The sequence below is a fragment of the Gopherus evgoodei genome, chromosome 4 (assembly GCF_007399415.2).
Source record: "Gopherus evgoodei ecotype Sinaloan lineage chromosome 4, rGopEvg1_v1.p, whole genome shotgun sequence".
NCBI lineage: Eukaryota > Metazoa > Chordata > Testudines > Testudinidae > Gopherus > Gopherus evgoodei.
In genome coordinates, this window is record NC_044325.1 from 139489548 (window position 1) to 139504760 (window position 15213).

Here is a 15213-nt window from a genome sequence, read left to right on the forward strand (position 1 = left end):
TAGAGGCTTTTGATTGGGTGATGGATTAATCTGTATGAGCCATAACAGTTAAACGGCTACTTGCAGCTAATGGGTCATGGGCTGCAGAAACTCTGGCTGAAGTTGGGGGTGTGGCCCTGAAGTGGGGAGTTCTGATTGGCCCTGAGGGGTGGTGGTGGCTTCCCAGTGGGGAATTCTGATTGGCTGACAAAGGGTGACACATCAGGACTTTTGAGTGTTCTGCTTCCGGCACCAAGATGGCAGCTTATGTGAGGGACGCCTTAGTGGGCAACACCCAGGATGGATCCCTTCATAGAGGAGTTGGGGATATGGGGACATTGGCAGGGTCCTCTCACAGAGGGAAGATGGAGGAGTCAGCTGGGACCTCTCAGTGGGGGTTGGGGACATGGGCCCAGCAGGGGAGCCCTCTCAGTGGGGGAAGATGGGTATGTCAAATGCGCCTTTTCAGATGGTGAAGGTCATGGCAGCATCTGATGAATCCCTTCGGACAACAGGGTCATCATGTAGTCCCCCTCAGAGAGGAGCAGGGGATGTGGAGGGCAAAAACTGGTCTCTGCAGGAGTGGAGGGAAATGGCTGTGCTGAGCAGATTCCCTCGGGGGGTGAAGGAGACGGGAAGCTACAGCTGGTTCCCTCAAGGTGGGAAAGTGACACATGAATCCTTGCAGAGAGTACAGGAGAAGTCAGTGGCTTGGACCCCACAGCTGGTAGAGGTGGCATCAGTTTCCTATGGGCCTCTTCAGGAGGTGGGGAGGATGGGGGTGCTGAAGGAGACCTCTCAGGAGATGGGTAAGAAGGCGATGAAGGTGAGCTTCCCTCCCAGGCAGGTGCAGGTGGTTGCCCTTCTCCCAGACCTGCTGGTGTATAACAATCACTCCCTCCTGTATATGCTGCCTTCCATGGAGACCTTCAATGGAGTCTTGCTCTGTGTGGAGATTACAGGTGAGGAGCAGGTCTGCCTGTGGCAAATCTCTGTCTGTGCTCCCTTTGTGGATGGGGCAACCATTTGAGTTTATCAGTTGGTCAGCAGCTGCCTTAAAGGGTTTTCTGCACTTATTTATCTAGATTCTTCTATCATGCTATATGAGTTTCATTGAAAAGAACCCCTTTTGTTGACTATCCTCTCTGCCAGCTGCATAAGTGAGTTCCCAGCCTTGAAGGCTCCATGCCTTTTCGCTTTCCTTTAGACAAAGTGGACATTTCTGGCGGAAAGTGGAGTCTGGGCTTTTTTTTTTTCCTTTTCTTTTTTCCCCAATTGAACCAGTCTGTTTACCTGTCCCCCACCCTGATCCCTGCTGCATCCTGAGGCAGCTTTGCTCCACTGAGCAGATGGGAAGGTTTCTCTTTGTCCAACATCATGATTAGAAATGAGTCTGATAACTTCAGTCTGGGACAGTGGTTCTCAAAGTTTTGTACAGGTGACTCCTTTCACATAGCAAGCCTCTGAGTGAGACCTCCCTCTTATAAATTAAAAACACTTTTTTATATATTTAACCCTATTGTAAATGCTGTAGCCCAAGCAGGATTTGGGGTGGAGGCTGACAGCTTGAGACCCACCCCCTCCATGTAATAACCTTGCGACCCCCTGAGGGGTCCTGATCCCTGGTTTGAGAACCCCTGGTCTAGGACTTGGTGGATGTTAATCCTTCCACTGCGCGTGCTCACAAAGTTCAACACGAAGAACAGAGCTCTTCAAAGAATCCAATGACTTGGAATAGCAGGTGCATGTGTATCTCTAGAAATCACTATCAGTCACTTATTTCATAAGTACCAAACTCGCCACAAACCCTACATTATTCTTATAATTTGTAATGGAAAGTGTATTTGATTGCAACAGCTGAGACCTGCCACTATTCAACTTATATCCCTTCCCTAGTTAAGTGTCTGCTATCCTTTGGGACAATATTGAAAGCTCCCTCAGGATGACAGTTTGGCCTTCCGTCTTTGCTTGTGTCACAGGATTAACTGCTCTCCTTGAAAAGCTATATACAAACAATGACCTGAACTGTGGCACGGAACAGCTAACCCAGATGCTCAACGATTATATAGAAGGGATAATGGAGCGTAAGTACTTCACTTCTCCACCTATAGGGTGAGCTAGTATCTGTTCAGGGCTATACGAACCTCAGAATCGGAGATTGGCTTGGTTCTGCCAAAATGCTTTTCTTTTCAAGACATTTGGTCCTTTATTTTCTTGGTGGTCTTCCAGGAGTATCGCCTAACTCTCTTCACTGCCCCCTCCAGGTATCATAAAGCAATCGTCATCCTGATCAAATGTAACTGGATAGACACCCCTTACTATTTGTCCCTTTTGTGGCACAGAAGAAAGTTTCTCCCTTGAAAGGGTTGGAGGAGGCTTTCAAAGGGACAGTTAAGATGCCCACCTCTCAGAGTCAATAGGAGTTGGGTGCCACTCTCCCCTTAATGCCTTTGAAGGGGCATTAGTTTTATTGTGTGTCACCACCTGACTGTTTCTCTGTCATAGGGAGGTTTCAGATCTTTTCATTTGAGGGGGAGTCTGTGTATTATAAACAAACACAGCGCAAACAGAAAAGACTAACTTACCAATTCTGGAGTACCAGGCCGCACTGGGTCAAAGTGGGCTATTACCTAGGTCTTTATGTAGACTCATTCTCCCTTCTTTAACCTATATGACAATTTGCATAGCTGGTGTCATCCAATCTCTAACAAATGTCAACTTGTCAAATTTTACAAATTCCAGAGTGCCCCAAATTCCCAACTGTAAAGAAGCATAACAACTTTGGCCTACTTTAACATGGGTTCAAAACAAGTCTTCAACCAATCATTATTAAATTTTATACACTGTCACATACGCCTGTTCATTGTTTCCCCCGCTTTTTGTGATATTTTTATCTAATAAGCACGTATGCGATTTAAAACAACCTTACACAGCGATAACAAAAGGTCATGGTCTTAAACATGTTTCTGCTTAACAAGCAGTTTAGCTCTTGTTTGCTAATAAATCTTTATCATCTCTTTTATCATGACTTTTTCCTAACTTTTATGTGGGAGTTCTCTAGCATAGCCTTCATATACCCACAGTATTAACTTTATGTTGATGTTACTAGTATCTTACGGGAAACCGTTCTGAAATAAGATGATTGTACCATTGCTGTACAGAGGGTGAAAGTGGTGTGTTTAACTCCATAAGCCAGGAAATTTTGGTGGGCCAGCAGATGTTCACTCTTGGTCAAGCAGCATTGCTCTGCTATTGCTACAGAGGAATGTATTAAAGAAGATGCAACCCCTACCCCAAGGAGTCTGTAAATAATGTGCCCTCCTGGCTTGTTTCTGAAAATGTGTTTTAAAAATAGTTTTATATTATTATAGCTAAATCCCTGCTTTGTTTTCTTAGTGGCTGTGGTATTGGCGAGTGAGTCAAATTTGGGTTTCTGCTCGCTGGCATGTTAATGGCTCCAGTGGTGACATACTCAAATTGATGAACATTCATCCATAAAATAATTAATTCATTAATTGCAAGTGGAAAATCCTGGAGTCCTGACCACTTGTGACGGTTAGCTCTCCTGGCAAGAGTATGAATTTGTAGGCTATTAGTCCTAAGGTGCTGGCCAAATTCCAATTAGAATAATTATATTCTTGTCTTCCTCTTAGATGCACACCCTGCCCCAATCTCCATGTTCATACAACACCAAGCACAACGAGGTTCCCAAGCCTGAGCAGGGTTTCTCAGCACTACCAAAATACAAATATTAAATAATTTCCCCCCACTGGATCTCTTGAGAGTGCTGTTTCCCCTTTCCATCCCCCAATGTTATGCAGTCTTTCTGTGCATTATAAAACAGTTATGCCCTATCTCAGCAATGCCAAAGTGTTTCTTGTGTAGATGTATAGTTTGTAAAGCTCTTTGGGATGAAAGCGGCTATATAATGAAGATGGCATTATATTCTGTCTCGTTTATTCATTTTCCGTGTTCCTCAGATGTGCTTTGTTTTGGAGGCGATATCTTGAACTCCACAGGTACCTATTACATTGTTCTATGCTTTTGAAATGCATCAGTGGCTGTCACAGTATTTTTGGCCTGATTCTCCACCCACTGGTGTTAAAAAAAATAAAATAAAATAAAGCAAAGCTCCCATTGACTTCAGTGGTACAGGATCAGGTCCTTCATGGATCTTACCAGCTGGAAATCACCCACATGAAAAGAGCCATCTCTGTTTCATGCCCCCCTCCATTCTGCGGTCTCTCCTGCAGGGGATGCGTTGCTGGTGCTCTGGAAGGTAGAACGAAGCCAGCTCAGTGACATCATTACCATAGCAGCAAAATGCAGCTTGGAGATGCAGGAGCAGTTCGAGTTTAGCTACACGGAAGTGGGCCTACAGCTCCAACTGAAGATCGGTACAGACGCCTAATGGAAGAAATACATGACAGCAACCTCAGCCCCAAAGAAACATACTGGCAACTAACCTGTTCTTCTTTGAGTACTTGCTCATGTCCATTCCATGTTAGGTGTGTGTGCTTGACACATGCACCGGTGCTGGAAGTTTTTCTCTTAGCAGAATCCGTAGGAGACTGATTCTGGTGCCCTCTGGAGTGGCACCTGCATGGCGCAGTATAAGGGGCACCACTGGCTCCCCTCATCCTCAATTCCTTCTTGCCGCCAGTGACGGTGCTGGAACGTCTGCTGCTTCGGCTAGCTTTTGCTTAGTTCAGTGTGTCTCACGAACGTTTCTTTTTAAAAGAGTTGTATATAGCTTTGTATTTACCCTTAGTGTTAGTTCTAGTTAGGTGATCCTGGATGGGTCTCAGAGAAGCCCTCTTAGGCCCTTGGACCTGGGCACTGACAGCAGGATTCTAGATGCTGCTCGCTGGTAATCTGGTGCAGACTCTGCGGAGGCATGCACCCCCCGGCATGAGCGTCGAGACCTACTCATTGTGTCACCGTCTCCTCAGCACCAGTCCTGCTACCAATCGGTGGAACAGGGTCGCCAAGCCATGAATCTCCTCGACTGGGGAGATACTACCGACAACCGGCCCACTCTGACTCCCGGTCCCGCTCTAGATCCCAGTACAGGTCAAGCAGCGTGAGGCACAGATTGCTGGTTTACCAATGCAGATACACCGAACGCTGAAGATCCCCAGGGACCTGCAGGAGGAACTCATCCCAATCTGACAGGTCAGCATCAAGGCACAGTGGCCAGCACCACAGAGAGGAGGGCCACTGGACCAGCTAGTCGTGGTCACTCCGAAGCGACCTGAAGACCTGGCAAGAACTCCCTCTCTGATGCCTTCCTTCTGTCATGGTCAGGGAGCCTGATGTACGTGTTCCCTCCGATTCCTCTCATCAGCAGGGTCCTAACAAAGACCAAGAGAGACAAGGCACAGGTTATTATGATGGCCAGCACTAGTTCAGCACGCTCATGAACCTGGCAGTGGCCCCTCCCTGCCCAACTGACCAGACCTGCTGTCACAGGACCACGGTCAGCTCCTGCACCCCAACCTCGCGTCCCTCCACCTCTCAGTGTGGACGCTTCATGGCTGAACCAGGAGAAGCAGACCTGCTCGGATGAGGTCCAACTGGTCCTCCTGGAAGCAGGAAGCCCTCAACCATACTGACTTACCTGGCCAAGCAGACGAGGTTTTCCCACTAGGCATCCGAGCATGGCATCTCTCTCTCATGCTCTTCCATACAGTCTTATCTTAGACTACCTGCTTCAACTGAGGAACCAGGGCCTGGCACACTCTTCCATTACAATGCATCTCGCGTCCATCTCCACTTTTCACCCACAGATTCAGGGCCAGACGGTGTTTTCTTGTGACATGACAGTCAGATTCTTGAGGCCTTGAGAGATTCTTCTGGCAGGTATGGACTCCAGTGGGATCTTTACTTGGTCCTCTCCAGGCTTATGGGCCCACCCTTTGAGCTGCTGGGCTCCTGCTCCCTTTCCTACCTGTCATGGAAAGTTGCTTTCCTGGTGGCGGTGATGTTGGTGAGGCAAGTCTCTGAGATTTAAAGCCTTGACCTCAGAACCATCGTAAACGGCATTCTGCAAAGACAAGGTCCAGCTGAGGCCTCACCCGGCCTTTCTGCCAAAGGTAGTGTCTGTCTTCCACATAAACCAGGACATCTTCCTCCTGGTGTTCTGTCCTAAGCCACACAAGACCAGTGAGGAGAGGCAGCTGCACGCCCTGGACATCCGAAGGGCCTTGGCTTTTTACCTAAAGCGTATCAATCCTTTCCGTAAATTGACTCAGCTCTTCATCACCACAGTGGATAGGATGAAGGGCCTTCCGGTGTCCTCACAGAGGATTTCCAACTGGATCACTTCTTGCATACAGACCTGTTATGATCTGGTGAGGGTGCTGCCGCTGTCAATTGTCAGATTCCAATCGACTAGAGCTCAGATATCCTCGGTGCCTTCCTGGCGCAAATCCCTACCCAGGACATCTGTAGAGCTGTGACGTGGTCCTCTGTCCACACGTTCATGGCGCATTATGCCATCGCTCGGCAGGCCAGAGATGACGCTGGGTTCAGCAGAGCTGTGTTGCAATCTACACGTCCGTGAACAACTACCCACCTTCAGGGGTACTGCTTGGGAGTCACCTAGTACGGAATGGACATGAGCAAGCACTTGAAGAAGAAAAGACAGTTACCTTTTCCATAACTGGTGTTCTTCGAGATGTGTTGTTCATGTCCATTCCATAACCTGTCCTCCTTCCCCTCTGTCGGAGTTTCCAGAAGGAAGGAAATGAGGGTGGGGGAGCTGGCGGTGCCCCTTATACCATGCCATGCGGGCACCGCTCCAAAGGGCACCAGAACATGCTAAGGGAAAAACTTCCGGCACCAGTGCATGTGGTGAGCACATACGCCTAATATGGAATGGACATGAGCAACACACCTCAAAGAACACCAGTTACAGAAACTTTCTTCTCCTTTCAGGGATGTCTGCAGGCCATGTGTCTCAGCTCATTGTCGGTGATGAGATACGTCAGCATTTGCTGGTGACTGGCCAGCAAGTGGACGATGTGAGGCTGGCACAAGCTCGTGAAGTGATTCTATCACCGAACTGCTGGGAGCTCTGTGACCGGGACGTGTTAGAAACAGAAATGCTTAAAGGCCAAAAAGCCATGAAGGTAGGAGCCCCATAGTGCTTTTGCAATTATTATGCAGTGGAGTCTGTAATATGGAGTCCATTGATGTCAAAAGAGGAGAGTCTCATTGAGTTCAGCAAGCTTTGAATCAGTCCATTAACCAAGATATATCAGACTGGCTTGTGTTCATATGGTTCCTTTTCTTTGTTATCTAATTGGACATTTTCTTGAGCTCAGTCAGCAAGGGCCTGTGCTTTTACAGCCAAAGATTGTGAGTTCTAATCCCCCGTGCTATGCTGAGCATGTGTTAAATTGCTGCAAGATACCTTCCCTCTGAGGGAAATTTGAGGGCAGCAAACATAACACTCTCAAAAAGCAACTGTTTTACTTTTATGGCTAGCAGTTCTTCCCAATTTCTGATGATCACCAGGTAGGGTCAGTAGACAATGTGATTCTAGGGCCATTTGGCCTGATTTTCAGAAGAGCTGAGCACCCACAAATCCTAGGGAAGTCAATGGGAGGGGCAGGTGCTCAGACCCTTTATAAATCCAGAACTTTTAACTTTTGGCACAAAGGAAGGTGCCAATAGTGGGAATGATGAAGTTAGTTTGGGGAACAATTTAGGCATGATGACCATAGTGAAGGATGACATCTAGGGTTGCTGGAATGCTCCTGTTGATGTATTTTTTACTTAGCAGACTTTGGGGAAATGACACACTGTCTATAATTTTTTCTTTGTACTCAGCTGCGATACCTAAAGATCTTCCATCCATCTGATTTTGATGAACACTTTGAAAAGTCCATAGATGATCTACAGCATTATCCAAACGATGAAGGTGAGATCCTCGCATTCAGAGTCCCAGACAAGAAGAATGCAGGATCCTTGGAATAGGGAGAGGCCTCCTTCCCCCTCCCACCCTTGCCTCTCGATAATTTAAACCAGCATTTCTCAAATGGAGGTCTGCAGAGGGTACTCCAGGGGGTCCGCAGACCACGCTGATCAACTCCTGCCCCTCCCTCCCTCAACTTCTCCCCTCCCTCTCAGCACCTTCTGCATGCCAGGGGTACAGCTGTTGAGCGGCGTGCAGGAGGCACTGGGAAGAAGGGGGAGAAACAGGGACAGGGTATGCTCAGGGGAGGGGGTGGGAAGAGGCGAGGAAGAGGAGGGTGGGGTGGAGTGGAGTGGAGGTGGGGCCTTGGGGGAAGGGGTAGAGTGGGGGTGAGGCCTGGGGCTGAGCAGAGGGCTTGGGGGGTCTGTGAAAAAAAAATTAAATCAAAATGGGGGTCCTCAGGTTACTAAAGTTTGAGAACCTCTGACTTACACCATATAAATTCCTTTCCTAGTCCTGCTGAGAGAGGCTGTGGCCCTGGCTTCCAGTCATGAGCTCGAGCTGGCCTTGCGGAGGTTTGCCTTGGGAAATGTTCTGAAGAAGGTAAGATGCTGCTGTTTCTGTTCTGATATCTGCTGTTCCTCCACAGCAGGGGCAGGCAAACTTTTTGGCCTGAGGGCTTCGTAAATTGTATGGAGGGTCAGTTAGGAGAGGGGATTTTGGACCGGCCCCCACCTCCTATCTGCCCCTCCCCCAGGACTCCTGCCCCATCCAACTCCCCTGTTCCCTGACGGCCCCTCTGGGAGCCCTGCCCCATCCACACACCTGCGTTCCTTGTCCTCTGCCGCCTCCAGACTCCTGCTGTCCCATCCAACCCCTCCTCTCATTTCTGATGGGCCCCCAGGGACCCCTACCCCTTCAACCACCCCTTCTCCCTGTCCCCTGATTGGCCCTGGAACCCCGGCCCCTGACTGCCCCCTCCAACCCTCCCTCCTTCCTGACTGCCCCCCCGGGACCCCTGCCCCCATTCAACCCCCTGTTTACCTCCCACCCACCATCCACACCCCTGCCCATGACCACTACCATGAACTCCCCTGCTCTCTATCCAATCCCCCCTGCTCCCTGCCCCCTTGCCATGCTGCCTAGAGCACCGGTGGCTGGCAGCGCTACAGCCGCGCCCGGCTGGAGCCAGGCCACGCTGCTGCTACCACCACGCAGCACAGAGACCAGGTCAGGCCGGGCTCTGCAGCTGCGCTACCCCAAGAGCTCACAGCTCTGCCACCCAGAGCATTGTGCCGGTGACAGAGCGAGCAAGCTGAGGCTGTGGGGGTGGGGGGGCAGCAAGGGAGGGGCCAGAGGCTAGCCTCCCGGGCCAGGAGCTCGGGGGCTGGGTGGGCTGGTCCCACGGCCTGTAGTTTGCCCTCCCCTGCTCCACAGTGAATCCCCACCCGAGGCAACGAAGAGAGTAAATCCCAGGCGCATGAAGGAGCTGAGTCTTTTCCCCCATGTTCCTTATCTTCCAGATAGATGACAATCAGCCACTGGCGTTTGTATCTGAACTTTGACTGATAACCGTGGTCTCTGTCAAGCTGCAATTTCACGAGAGCACAAAAGCAACAGAGCTGTGCAAACTGGTCCAGGAGGCCACTGTGAGCATCTCTAGTATCATGGAGGGCTGGAGAGGCAAAATTCTTCAAATCTCCACATTTGGCAAAGTGAGTAAAGCAGGGCTTAGCTGCTCTGTGAGATGCACCCCAGCAGGCATAAGGATCACTATGGGAATTAGGGAGAGGCATGCCCACTAGAGTGGCATGGGTTGGGCCCATTCAGCTGCCAGCCAGGCACAGAAAATCTCAAACAGTGGCATCTGTCCAATAGTAAGAACCAACTGAGGTTTTTGAGCAAGTGGGATACCTGGTGCTTTTGGCCTGAGCAGCACTTTTACCAATGTGGTTGTTTAGTTGTATTACAGCGGCACATAAAAGTGCCAGCTAAGATATGGGGCCCATTTGTGCTGGGTGCTGGCCATATTCATAGTAAGAAATACACCCTGCCCCAAAGAGCTTATTGTCCTGACAGACAACTGAGGGGAGAAAAGAAACATCATCACCCTGCTTTCTACAGGGAGTCTGCGGCACAGCTGGGAATCAAACCCAGGTCTGTTAAGGGCCAGCTGTAATCACAGGACCATCCTTTTTCTCAGCCCTCTTTGTTCCCAAACTCTTTGTAACCGTATGCAAAATGCATCATGCCTGTAGCTTTTCAGAATTCAAGCATTTAAGGAAGCCTTGGATATTTGAAGGCACAACTGGGTTGAGCCCCTCTGGCATATCTTTAATGGAATACTTGGGTTACTTATTAATCTACTTCTAACCTCTCTCTTTTTCTGTCCTCCAACACAGGGCTGTACATTTCTGTGTGCCTTTGGGCTGCCTGGTGATAAGAGGGAGGAGGAGAGCATCCATGCCTTAGATAGTGCAATTAGCATCTCTAATTTCTGCTCTTAGAATCTCATGAAAATTGAGTAAGTGCAATGACCTCTGCCTGGGTCATCAGCAGGCTCCCAGCCTGGGGTCTTTAGCACTACAGCACTGACTTTTTTACCAACTGAGCTAAGAGAGTAACGCTGTTAGCTGACAGCAGTAATTGGCTGTTATCTTCCAGTGGACCGGCCACTAAAAAGGAACATGTCACTCACCGTCAGTTGTGCTTTTCTTTTGTTCTTTGGTCCAATCCACTGTTTGAATTGAGTTGCCAAGACTTGCAGGGATCTGGGAGAAACACTTACTCATTTTAACCTCCCATCGTGGATCACACTGACTGCTACTTGAGAAAATGGGACTCAGTCATGACTTAATTCCAGTGCTGGTCACGAGTGGGAGTTGTACAGAGACACAGGTTGTCATGGGTATTGACAACCAGAAATAACAAGAAAAATTTCTGAAAGTAAATGTGTTAGAAACACGGGAACTACCAGGTTGGATCAGACCAGGGATCCATCTAGTCCAGTATTCTGTCTCTGACTGTGACCAGCACCAGCTGCTTCAGTCCTGCAATTATGGGGTAATCTGCTCAAAGGGAAAGCTTCTTCCTGGCCCCATTAATTAGAGATTGGCTTGTACCTCAATGCAGGAAGGTTTATTTCTCTTCCAAAACTCTTTTTTTTTTATCATTTACCACTGTAATTCTGGGTATTCAGTGGGCGTTTCAGCTGATTACTACTTGGGATAATATTTCTCCAGTGCCATTCCATCCCCAGTCACCAGCCCGCCAGTGGTGTGAAAACCACCATTGCCCAGAGTTCAGCACAGAACAAAAGTGCTTCATGACATTGCGGGGACTGAGTGTTAATTGGCCAGTGGAGGAGCCTGTCATTTATCACAGGCCCAGTAGTGGCAAGCCCTGTAGTGAGTCTAGAGCACTACAAAAGCAAAGAGAGTGAGAATGATACAGCTATGGAGAGTGTTAGCAGGGGATATTGGGGGAGGGATAGCTCAGTGGTTTGAGCATTGGCCTGCTAAACCCAGGGTTGTGAGTTCAATCCTTGAGGAGGGCCCTTTGGGGATTGGTCCTGCTTTGAGCAGGGGGTTGGACTAGATGATCTCTTGAGGTCCCTGATAATCTACAATTCTATGGCTGATTCCATGTTGCTCTTACTGTATTTTAGGCTTGTTTCCACTGGGATTACAAACAGGTTAGCGTTCTGCAGAGTTGCTGGCATGCATTCTAGGCAAGAATATACAGGTAGGATAGGACTTCAGTGTGGTGTGTGTGTGTGAGAGAGAGAATTTGTTAGATTGCTCACTGCCTTTCTCCATACTCTATTCCTGACACAGTCACTGGCTCGAGGGTTAAGATGGCTTCCAGGATGCTGACGCATTATCCAGGGATGATATCATGTTATGAAGAGACTTACTCAAAATCTGGGTTTCCCAGCTGTTTTTTTAAGAAGCTTCCAGAGAAGGAGATGAGTGATGCTGTGAGCTCTGGGGTAACCTATGAATATCTAGGCAGAAAGAGAAACCCGTAAATCACTCCTATGTGCTCCTTCCAGCACAAGCAAGAGAGAAGGGAAAATCTAACTCTGTTAACTCAAAGGCTGAATATTCTTACCCTGGGGTCAGCAATCCTAGAGATCTTGCAAACAGGCGTAGATGGTTGGGACCATCCTGCCCTTCTCATCTTGCTAAATAGAAGCTGGGTCCTGACTTATTCCCAGCTAGATGGAAGGAGTTCTGATAAGGAAAAGGTTGAGAACCACTGTCCTTATCCAAACGACTGCCTGAAATGTCCTCCAACCACCTACATTTCCACTGGGATTAAGAATGGGCAGTACGCAGCAAATGAATGAGCCCATCTAACTCTTTCATTTTGCCTCTGGGCAGCCAGATGGGTTTATGGATCTTCTGAAATTCTTTCCTCTGTTTCTCTTTATTTCTTACCTAGTGTATGATAGTCCAGATAGGTGATCACTGTCTCTCATCTTCCTTCCTCCTTTTAGAATGTTTGCAAAGTCAGGCTTTACCAGGAAGAAGGATGGGAATCGACCTTTGCTGGGTAGGTGGATCTATCTCTTGGCACAATTTTAATAATGTGCAGAACATCCCTGAAAGGCAGGAAGGGATGCAATGTTGGGAGGAAGGACATAGGGATAAATAGGAAGGGGAGTTGCCATCTAACAACATCAGGGAAAATAACAGCCATATGTTTTTGTTTAAAGCAAAAGATCAACTCTGATCTTTCCCCTCTCCTGTTCCCATGTGTCCACAGTTCCAATGCTTGTCTTTGCAGGCAAGCTAAAGGATTGTAGGCCAGCAGCCCAACTGGTTGCAAGGTACCTGTGATTGAGACAGAGGTGCAACCTGTAAAATGATAGAGGACAATTCACAAGCTAGCTTGTCTGCTTGATGGCACCACAGTGCAATGCCATATGTAGGATTGGAACTCAGGCCCAGAGCTCTTCCTCCTGGTCTCTGAGCTGGACACACTCCAGAGCAGGTTTATTTAGGCCTACGGCATGTTGGTGGTGGTGTTTTTTTTTTCTTGTTGCTTTGAGCAACCCCCTAAGACCAACGTATGAAGTAGAATTCTAGAGACAGCCACTTCCAGCTTTGCATGGCTGGGAAGAACAATGTCCTATACTCTAATATACTGTCTATAAAACACCTTCCTCTTGAAAGGTCGCGAGAAAGAGATCAGAGTCTTCCAGGCTGCATTGCAAGGATTTGTGAGACACAGAGAAGGCCATGTTGTTATGTACAAAGGCTCTACGGGCTATGGAAAAAGCCGGTTAATTGTTGAAATAGACTTCCTAGCCAGGGAGGAAAATCACAGGTCAGTTCTCTTAACTTTGCTTAGTAGCATCCCTATTCCAGTCTTGGGTCACCGCACAGTTCTGCAAAGGCTCCTCTATTCTGACTTATGTATCCTAGATGTAATACTCCCCTTAGCATAATGCAGGGTCTTGCCTATGTGTAGTTAGATAATTATCTTAACCTCATAGGCAATTGTTTTTGAGTTTCAAGGGAAGATATTTGCTGAGGTGTTTTTGTCTCTCTCAGAGCCTCTTCCCCACAACAATCTCATCCATGGAGCCATATCAACACTTCCAGTGGGTGTCACAAACGGTGGTTGCAATGTGTATTCATCATGATACCACCACAATCATTCAGTGTAACCACCTACTCAGTGTCTCTCAGTGAATCGCTGTGTGAGCTCAGGCTGGAGTCCTTGAGCACATGTCCAGTGATAAAATGCCTTCACCTGTATCCGAGTCTCACCAGTGAGGGCTCTGTTATCATGGATAAAATACTATCCCCATCCCCTCAATGAGCCGACACTGGAGGAGAGGGTAATTCAGCTGCCAGTCATGCCAGTGATCCCATCATGTGATCTCCCACATCTATTTGTCCTGTAGTTTAGGGTGGGCTTCTTTTCATTCCCTGTGACTGCTTCTGCAGGCAGAATTGCTCCCTATGTCAGTGAAAAACAGACACGAATAGCAGGCTGTGCTGGGTATGAAATCAAGAGTGAATGTTCTCTCCCCCAAAACAGCTCCAAATCTGAACACAGAAGTCAAGGGCTTGATGCAGGAATCGGTCAGTGAGATTCTCTGGCGTGTGCACTGTTAATGTTATGTTTTATAGTTATAGGCAGACCAGATGATCATAATGGTTCCTTCAGGATTTAAAATCTCTGGATCACCACCATCATATGTCGTACTGTTTTGGGTGTATCTAGCTTGCCCTTATACCACTCAAAGGCTGCAGCTCCCCTGCCTCCCAACACAGTTTCTGTCAGATGCTTCTAATCAAGGTTGGGGACAGGTCTCTAAGAAGCAGCTTCGCAAGCTGCTCAGAAGACCCTCTATAGAATGAGGACTTTGAGTCTGTGTTCGTACAGCACCAAGCACAATGGGGTCCTGGGCCATGACTGGGGTTCCGTGGGGCTACCATGATACAAATAATAATAATAATTTTCAACAGAGGGGAATAGCACTAGAGCTGTCCAAAGTAGATATCCAGGAGTCCTTTTATGCTATCCTGTCACTTATGACCATAGTCTTCGGGATCGATGCCTGTAGACCTTATAAGAGACAAGACATCCTCCAAAGCAAGCTCACTGGGCTGTGGGAAGAGACCTTCTACTGCCTCCTCAATAATCAGTTCCTTGTGAAGGTAATGGGGAAAGCACCCACTCTCTGGGAGAAGATCCAATGAGGGGTAACCACTTTGTGCATGAGCTGGTTATAAGGAGTGGGGGTTCAGTCGATTCCTTCATTTGTGTCAGGCTCATGTCTCAGCATCATTCATCCTTGTCTTGAATTTCATTGGCAGAAATGTCAAAATTGTGGCCAGGATCAAATTTCCAAATAATCAGAAAGCTAAGACATTTTCACTGTTCTACATGAGACTGACCGGTACATTGGATACGGCTACTAAATTTCCCTGAATTTGTCTGGAGCATCCAGTGATATCAAAGAATTCAAAACCCCCTTGACATGCTGTGAGCCTGGAATTAGGCAACCTTCTGTTCACCTTTGCCTGAGATTACTCTCATTGTTGTTATGATGCCAGCTCACTGAGGCTAAGTCTTACTCTGTGGGCATAGCTCCTACCCCTTACACAGCATTGGAGGAGACCTGGTGAGGAGAAATTCAACAAATTTTCCATCCAATCCTTTACTTGGAGGGGGGTAATCCAGCCCAAGGCAAGGGGGTGAGAGGGAGGGAGTTCAAAGCATGCAGAAGCATCTCCTTACTGATTCCATCATTGCGTGCCATTGATGGACAGCGACGATGCCACTAGTGGGTG

General features: G+C 48.1%; 1 pseudogene; it reads left to right on the top strand.

The window, feature by feature from the left end:
• Window positions 1-236: 236 nt before the first annotated feature.
• Window positions 237-15213, top strand: part of LOC115651271 — a 32979-nt pseudogene continuing 18002 nt past the window's right edge.